Here is a 10,077-nt window from a genome sequence, read left to right as displayed (position 1 = left end):
CAATGCCATCTCATCCGAGACCCTCACACGAGGATTAAGGCTTTTTAGAGATAATGGAAAATATCGACTCTTTATTTCAAAAAAAAACCATATTTGCTAGCAAAGGAAAGTCTCAAAAAATAGCTTATGGTTTTGAACTCACCAATGTATACTTACCTTGATTGGGGTTGTAAATCCAACATATCCATTTCATTAGGCATTCATCTACAATATCTAATGTAAACTATCTATCAAAAAAGATTGTATACTCCACGTATCTACATAACAGTAAGAGCTACAAATATCCATATGTCACCCAGATGAAGCACAATGTGAAGCAATTAGCCATGCGTAGCTACTTGGTTTAATCCAACCCTTTTTCTCCTTAAAAATCTTTGAAACCCCAGTCCCAAAAAAAAATGTTGTTTACAGCTCAAACCCCATGAAATCTTGATCCACAAGAATGTAAACTACTATGTCAAAGCAAAAGATGTGTTCAACTTATAAACTGTTATTCTGCAATTATTTCCCACAAACAAACAAAGGTAGCAGCATGCTACATCCCTAAAGCTTCTAGTATTAATGCTCTCTAAAAAGTGACAATTTGGGCAGCATCTCCTTCGTTCAACGGATAAATTTTCAAAAATTCCAGTCGTTGCCATCTCGAGCCTCACATGAGGTTTTAAGGCTCTAGCAACCATTTGAAAGTAGAAAAAAACTTTGCCAACACTCCTGTGCTTAATCAATTGTGTCAACACTTCTCAGTAGATTTTAGCTACCTGTATTACTCAAGGTCAGAACACCCAATATCCTCATATGAATATATGGTCTATTATAGATCCAAAAGATAATTAAAAAACAGATTTGAGCTGAGGAGTTCATCTGAGTCGAAAAAGCAAACCCTTCTATACTGAGTGGAATTCAATTTTCTTCTCAATTCAGCTTAGTGTGCTATAGTTTAAATGTTAAACACTTATCCTATTCGTCGTTTCCCAATACAACTTATTAGAAAGAAATGTTACTAAGTCTAATCTAATTCCTGTTTTAAAAATCTCAAAATTAACCAAGGTTTTACTGAGTAGGTGCAAGGGCACCTACCTGTCCCTTTGTTGCCGATAGAACAATGAATTGGATCGTAAGTGAAGTATCGCGAGCATCAGCTAACCCCATTTAACTTGATGAGGTCGAGATTATGCTATATGGCCATCGATTGCAGCTTCATGTATCTGTTGTATCATCATGAGTGGTTCAAGGAACAACGATTAGCTACCAAGTTGCAGAGGAATGTGAGCACAAATGCATGTATGGTTTATGCCAGCGATAGAGTAAGACTAACATTGAGAATGACAACCATGCCTAGCATCTGAGGCTTGTATTCAACTCTAGAGTCAGTGAGGCATCTAAGTAAAGCTGATAGGGTAGGGTAAGGGTTTTTTGGATAGTTTGGTATGTGATTGAGTCCTTTGGCTAGTAGCTTACGTATTGTAGCATTGTCGCTAATGTTGAGGTCCTGAGTACAGACATGGTTCCCACATTCTTTAAAGTTCCTACAGAATGGGGTAAATTGAATGCATGTACAGTAAGGGATTGTTTCCTGCCTAAGAAAGTCATTGTTAAGATAGTGTGTGTAGGTAGCAGCATAATTCGAATCATCTTTGCTGAGAACTTTTCTTCCCCATGGATTTGTAGATACGTGCAATATATTTAAGGGTTAGATTTTAGGAAGGTTTCTGATTGCAGGGAATCTGCCTCTCCCTCTAGTAAAGCTACGAGACTTTCCTCGATTAGATGAGGAGCTAGGTGTAAAAAAGGAAGTGAAAGAGTTGGGAGTAGCTAAAGAGTTAGCTCTTTTTAGAGCAGGAGACTCATCCTCTTCAATACAAGGTTTTAATAGATTACTGATGTATTTGACTCCTTTGTAGTTAGCATACTTGGTGAGGTATAGACCAGGTTCGTCAGCTTTTAGTTCTTTCAGAATATCATGCATCAGTCCTCGGAAGATGTTAAAGGCAATTTGTGCAATCACAATCTGCTTGGCCTGTCCACCTAGCCAAGAGAAGATAAGGGATAGATGAAAGTCTACTGGTTTCTCTGGGAATAACAGTTCCAAATGGTTGAGGATATACCATATTGCATGGTCAAACCACATAATGCTTGATTCATAGGTAGCTTTGGGGTCAAGAAATTTGCAAGCACATTTTACATAGGGACAGAAGATATTCCAGATAGACTCTGTGTAGAAATCTGGGTTACTTTTTGCAAACTCCATGCTACCCTTAGTACGTATGTACAATCTAGTATTTGAGGGGCATTTGGTGTGATCGATCAGGTGAAGGTTAAAGGGGGCTTTAATCAGTTCTCCCTTGTCCAAGAATTGCCCACCTTTTAGAATTTTAAGTTTGCAGTCTTCCACTGTTGAGGCGGGGAGGTTGGCCAAGTATACCCAGGTTTCACTAAGAATAGGAGCCAGGAAGGCTTTGTTTGGTAGAACCCACAGTTGATGGTCTACTCCGAGCGATTCAATTTCTATCTATCTTATCAGTAAGACGGGACAGACTTTTGAGATTTTAGGGACCATCTCAAGGAGATTAACATCATTGAGAGAGCAAAGGTTAGATTGAAACTCTTTTACTGCTTCTAGAGCATCACTATCCCGACAGAAGATGCCACCAGTTGAAGGGATGGTGGGGGTATTTGGGGTGCATACAAAAGAGGGGTTAAGTCCACAGAGTTTTCTAAGAAAATTTGACAGCTCAGCTCCAGAAGAGGAGAACAGGGCAAGCTCTTGCTGATATTGTGAAGCAAGGACAGGAAGTTGGGCAATGTATTGGGAAAGCAGATTAACACCTTCTAGTGGGTCTTTGTCCAAAGATGCTAGAATCTTTACCCAATCATTAAAAGATAACATATGCAAGACAGAAAGTTTTTTGTCCGAAATAAGAGCTAAATCATAAATAAGTTGTGAAGCATCCAGACTGCTAATACATCTGAAGACCAGAGAGGAGGCCACAGAGAGGGGCTCCGAGTTAAGTTCCAAACCTTGAGATAGGGCAAGAGTCTGCAAAAAAAGTGAGGTCAGGTTTATTTTTTATTGCCATAGTATGTGATACATAATTTGGATTTCCTAGCAAGGAAAGGTCTAGTTCTAGCAGCTAGGGCTTCTTTTGGTGCATGGTCTTTCATGTAGAGCTTAATCTAATCAAGGATCTTTGCGTGATTCTTAGGGTTGTGATTTGTACTCATGCGAGCTGTCAATCTATAACGTGAGCAGTCGTGAAACAAAGGTGATATAAAGATTAGCAAAGTGCCTAAGAAGTAAAGTATTTTTTGGTCCTGCAACCCTTCAACCAGCAGAGTCAGAGACTATGGTAGCCGTGAGCAGGGAACCAGAAGAGAGTCTAAAAAGGGCCACCTAACACTAGCCTACCAATGAAGGATTTAGCGACTGTGGGTCCAATTTAGAGCTCTATTCTTATGATAATTTCCTAGGCCAGCATCTCGGTTTCCCCGGAGAGGGGAGACCCTATGTATAGGATGTGTGTGTAGCTGTTTAAATCTTACTTAATAAGACATAATTGAACTTTTACATTCAAAAGACAAATGGCCAAGGAACAATGAGCATATTTGTACAAAAATAACTCAGTATCAAAATTATCTAAGTACAATGATTGTAAGAAAGAGTTCCTCTTTCAGTGGGGTTGGTAGTAAAAAAGCTTCCCCGTTCTTCAGTGGGTATTTCATAACAGTAATGTTGCTTGCCAAAGAAAAGAAACCCTCCAAGATAAGATAGAGTCCTTACCGCATCCATCCAAACAAGACAACAATTCGGTTAGCCTTGGATATGTTTTACAGGTATCAATGGATCATATCAGTTGTTATCCATGTCCATCTTATAGAATTTAATTACTTTAAGCAAGCTAGGGTTATTTTATTTAGACTTTGTATGTTTTAGCAATCTTTATATATTTCTTCCAAAATGAATGGTATAATCTACCTTCTGATCTGAGTGGTGAAGTCCACCAAAAGAAACCTTACTATAATGAAGTTAACTTGTTTTAGCCATAGCTCGGTAGCTATGTATAAGCCCACAATATCAACCATATATTTAATATGGTATCAAAAAAGACTCCCTTTTTACCAAGTGGAACCTTATGTTACGAGTCATAGCCTAGTATTTATGCCAAAGCTGAGAGTATCAACCATATACTTACCTTCAAACTCCCAAGCATTAAGTCATTAGCATCCCATACAGTACGGTAATGTTCGGCCCTGTTTGGGTTAAGATACCTTCATGATTCCATAGCCATGGGTACTAGATGGGCTAGAAAACCTCAACACTTTCTCCTCATATGAAATCATGAGGGAGGGTGCTTTTACACAAGTTCAAGTGTGGCCATAGTTTACCAAAGCAAGAAAAAATATTCGTGTAAGTGTTTCGACAGAGATCATCACCAAAAAACAAGGTTTCAATACCCATGGTTCCTTTTTTATATCAATTTGTACTTATAGCTTCATGCCAAAGCCGAATGCATTTCCCATATACTTACCTTCAGAATCATCATTACATAAAGAACTGTATTGTCCAGCTATTCTGAACCTGCACCGTCGTGTATCGGCTACAATAGAGTCAAAAAAAGTTACAGGATTGTAATGTCTGGCCAAAAAACCATTTTAAAACAGTGACAGAACCATTCAACACATTGGTTTTCTTCATATCCGGCAGCGGCTTAGAGTCAGAGCCAAGTGACCAGTAGGTCATCACACAAAAAAAAATCTTCCAAACAAACCAGTTTTCCCGCCATGCAAATATCTTGATGTAGCAGATGTTAAGAACGTCCAATAAGCCAAGCCACCCATCATGCTACCATCCACATACCCCTATACACACATACATCCTTCCTTATATAAACACCTTATTAATTTATGCAGAGGTGAAGTATTTCGGCTGCTTTTTACAGAGCCATTTTAAAAAACCTGTGGCAAGACTGTTGGAATTAGGTTTGCAGAGAAACACACACAGCTTGCAGAAGACGAAGGAAGCTCAAGGCACACAATAGAGAGTGTGTTACTTAGTGTGCAATGGAAATATTGATAGCCCTAGAGTGATGGGCGTATATACAATGCTCGGGGGAAAAAACCTCCTAAAGAGGGAAAAAATGCCCTGGCGGTCCTAGTGTGTTCACACACATCACTACCACATGTATATGGTAACAAATCCCCCCTGGAGTGATGCGGTGAACCAGAGCTGGCACATGAGTAAAGGGAAGTGCCATGCCCTGAGGACAGGATCAGTCAACAAAGGGGAGTAAGCCCAAAGCTTTGCGGAAAGCTTCAAGCTTCTCACGAGACAATGCCTTTGTGAAAAGATCTGCAAGGTTGTCCTGTGTTGGCACATAAGCCAAGCTGATCTCTCCTGCTGAGAGCCTCTCCCTGACATAGTGGTAATGCACCTCAATGTGCTTTGTGCGAGCATGAAAAACTAGGTTCCTCGCACATGCCAATGCGCTATGACTGTTAGTGTAGATAGTGTTGGCAGTGTCCTGTCCAACACCCAAAATCAGCCATAAGGCGTCTGAGCCATACACACTCAACCGTAGCTGTGAAGACTGCCCTATACTCAGCCTCACAACTCGAAGTGTCCACAGTAGGTTGCTTCTTGCTCAACCATGATATACATGAACTGCCAAGCATGAAACAAAAACCTGATGTGGACACTCGCGTGTCAAAACAACCAGCCCAATATGAGTCCGAAAAAGCATGTAAGTCTGGTGGCAATGATACCCCCTTGGGATAAAACAAGCGAAGATGTAAAGTGCCACTAAGGTAGCGGAAAATTCTCTTGATATCCTGCCAATGCTTAGACCCTGGGCTATGCATAAATCTGCTGACCTGTGAGACTGCAAACTGAATATCTAGCCTCCTGTTGCATACATAAATGAGGCAGCCAACAACAGTTTGGTAAAGAGTGACATCAGCAGGATCGCCAGCATCATGTAGACTCAACTTCAAACCTGTTTCCATGGGAGTGTCAATAGGTTTGCAATCCTCAAGTCCAAACTTACAGAGCAATGTCTCTATGTAACTTTTCTGACACAAGGCAATAACACCATCACACAGCTTAAACTGTATACCCAAGTAATGATGCAACAACCCCAAATCTTTCATCTTAAAAGTAGCATTCAAATCAGCCTTAGATTCAGCAATATGTCTCTCATTTGGTCCAATGATCAGCAAATCATCGACATAAAGAACCACAATGAGAAGTACATCATCCTCACGCTTTACATACAATGTGCTTTCTGCTGGACTGTTACGAAAGCCTCGTTTAACCAAATGAGTGTCAGCTTTCTCATACCAAGCACAAGGAGATTAATTCAACCAATACAAAGCCTTCTTACATCTGCACACTTTGTCCTCTTGTCTTTTTATGACAAAACCGCGAGGCTGCATTACATAAACTTCCTCAAATATGTCACCATTCAAGAAAGCAGTAACAATGTCTGATTGATGTACATCCCAACCAAAATGAGCTGCCAATGCACATAGAAAATGCACAGAAGTCATACGACAAGTGGGAGCAAAAGTCTCTTCATAAACAATGCCTTTTTGCTGTGCATAACCCTTTGCAACAAGTCGAGCCTTATGGCGATCGATCTCACCATCCGGCTTGCGTTTCAACTTGTAAACCCACTTCGTACCAATGGCCTTTTTGCCAGGATGCAAATCACATAAAGTCCATGTGTCATTTTCTATAAGTTCATCATATTCTGATTGCATGGCAGCCATCCAATTTTCTGAATTATGTGCTTCATCAAAAGACAGAGGCTCCTCAACATCATGTAAACTAGACACAGCCAAAGCATAACAATCTGATGCATAAGATGCATGGCAAGAGCCTGAACGAGTACGACTAGACAAAGGTGCATCCAATTTACTATCACGCAAAGTGTGCACCAACCATTTTGGCATACCTCTAGCCTGCTCATTTTCAGCCCTTTCCTCATCAAGTACATCATGTACATCTGCATCAGTAATAGGCTAATCTAACACATTTTCAGAAACCCCCATAGGTTGTACATTTGCCTCATCGGAACTTACATTCGTATTTCCACCACTGAAAAGAGGCAACAAAGTGTCATAAATGTCCTGTGAGCTTACATTATTGTCTCTAGTACATGACAGCAAGGGCTGAACAGAATCTTCCACAAACACTACATCGTGAGAAACCAGAATACGTTTTGTTTGCGTATACAACCTGTAACCTTTGCTTTCAGCACTATAACCAACAAAAATACATTTGACAGCCTTATCATCCAATTTTTTGCGTTGCACTTGTGGCACCAAAGCATATGCCAAACAGCCAAAAACACGCATGTGCTCAATAGAAGGCTTTCTATCATGCCATGCTTCATATGGAGTAATAGAGTGCAAAGCTTTTGTAGGACACCTGTTAAGTACATAAGTGGCACACATGATGGCCTCAAGCCAAAAAAAATGCGGCAAAGCTGACTTTTGACCATACATCGTGCCATTTCCTTCAGTGACCTGTTTTTCCTCTCAGCAACACCATTTTGCAGAGGTGTATAAGGCACTGTACATTGATGTTTTATCCCACGACTAGCCAGAAATGCATTAAATTCATGAGACATATACTCCCCCCCTCGATCGGAATGCAGGGTGCCCATAGTACATTTCGAGACATTTTCAGCCATATCCAGAAATTGTTTGAAGCACATAAAAACTTCGGACTTCGCTTTAAGCGGAAATACCCATGTATGCCTGGAGTAATCATCAATGAAAGTCAGGAAGTACAGGTAATTGCCCAATGACGGAGTTTGCATGGGCCCACAAACATCACTATGCAGAAGCTGCAACCTGCATGTAGCCCGAACTGAACCATCCTTTGGAGATTTCGAACGCTGCATCTTACCCAAAATACAGCCTTCACAAACATGTTTGACAGGTGCTTCAAGTGGTGGCAAAGAAGCAACCATATCAGATTTTTGCAAACGCGGCAAACTGGAAAAATTTAGATGACCAAAACGTGCATGCCAAAGTTTTGCATCTAAAATAGCCCTTGAATCTGCAACAGCATTTGCAAAATTTTGTCCACACTTGTCATACAAAGTGAGCTTATACAACCCACGGCACAAAAGCCCAGATGCAAAAATTTCATCACCAAAACTGAGATCATGAACTGTACATCTATCATCCACAAATTTGACTACAAGTCCAAGTCTAGCAAGTGCGGATACAGACAAGAGATTCTTCTTGATCCCAGGTACATAAAGTGCATCAACAAGTGTGAAGGAACTGCCATTAGCTGCAGTGAGCACAATCTCTCCAACTCCCAAAACTGGATAAGAGGCATTGTTGGCACAAGTGACTGAATTCCCATGAGGGACAGACTCGAGAGAGGTAAAAAATTCACGATGTGAGGTAATGTGCTTTGTAGCACCACTGTCGAAATACCACACATGTGAATCTGTAGCAACTAACAAGCATGCATCATGGACAGCAGGATTGTAAGTGCACTCTGCGCTAAAAGCCCATTCTGCATCAACATCAGCAACACACTCTCCTTTCACAGAAGACTCAACAATGGCTGCATTTGTAGTGGAACCAGCATTTGCAGTGGAACCACCCTCTTTCTTCTTAGCCTCTTTGGCCTTCAACTTAGGACACGACTTGATCAAGTGATCATTGGCTTTACAATAATGGCAACGCATATTCTTTTTTCCCTTATCACCAGAATTGCCAGACAAAGTACTGCCAGCAGAAGCATTAGGAACAGAATTTTTGCCACTCGCAGCAAAACCATAAGAAGTGGCTGCATTACTGTTACCACCCTTTCTTTGAGAAGCAATAAAAGCCTGTTCAACTGCACTCTGTCTAGTCCTGTTTTTTCTAGAAAGTGACTCTTGCAACAGCAATGTGCATAATGGATCAAACTTGACAACTTCTGGATTTCCCTAGGTCATAAGTCTCCACGTACTAGCAAAAGTCTGGTAAGAATCTGGTAAGGCATCAAGAACAGTCTGCACAAGGGAACTGTGTGAAATAACTTCACCTACAAAAATAAGTTGCTCATTGATATCCTTGACACTAGCAAGGAAAGTGTCCATATCATCTTTCTCATGCATAATCTTCGACTCCAGCTCTTTACGCAGAAAAGCAATTTTAGCCTCATTGCGGCTTGCATAAAGACCTGCTAGAATATCCCAAGCCTGTTTTGCAGATTTTGTTGAACGGATGTGAGGAACAATGGTGCCCTTCACAGACAACACAATCAATGCATGAGCCTATGCATCCTTAACATCCCAACGAGCTTGTTCTGCCATAGGCAAAACAACTCTAACAGCTGCAATCCTTGCAGCAAGACCTGCAACATCCTCAACATCGCCTACATCCTCAGAACCAAGACGTACATCAATGCCTTGCACAATGTTCCAGACACCCTTTGACATATGAACATGTTGCATCATATAAGCCCACATAGGGTAGTTGTCCCCATCCAACCTGTCCTCAGCAGCAAACATCTTGAACACATCTGTGTTGTTGTTATCAGCCATGGTAAATGTTGCACTTGATGTGAAATCTGCTCGAAAATAGGAGAAACGGAGCGGGAACAACCTGTGCTATATAGCACAAACCGTAGAAGACTATAAGGCACCTGTTATGCAGAAGACCGCACTGACAGAAATTTTGCAGTACTGCCTGTAGTGGAAACAGAGGCCGAAATGAGGCCAAATCAAAATTTTGAGCAGACCAAGCTCTACAAGCTTACCCAAAATATTTGTCGACTTGCGAAAGCTCGCCAAAGCTCACTGAAATCGAAGAAAGTGAGCAGGCGTGTACTGGAGCAGCTGGCGACTACGCCCGGGAGGACGCAACCTGGTCTGATACCAATTGGTTGAATTAGGGTTGCAGAGAAACACACACAGCTTGGAGAAGACGAAGGAAGCTCAAGGCACACAATAGAGAGTGTGTTACTTAGTGTGCAATGGAAAGATTGATAGCCCTAGAGTGATGGGCGTATATACAATGCTCGGGGGGAAAAACCTCCTAAAGAGGGAAAAAATGCCCCGGCAGTCCTAA

This window comes from Adiantum capillus-veneris, chromosome 22 (assembly GCF_014529385.1).
Source record: "Adiantum capillus-veneris isolate H3 chromosome 22, ASM1452938v2, whole genome shotgun sequence".
Taxonomy (NCBI): domain Eukaryota; kingdom Viridiplantae; phylum Streptophyta; class Polypodiopsida; order Polypodiales; family Pteridaceae; genus Adiantum; species Adiantum capillus-veneris.
This window is presented reverse-complemented; position numbering follows the sequence as displayed.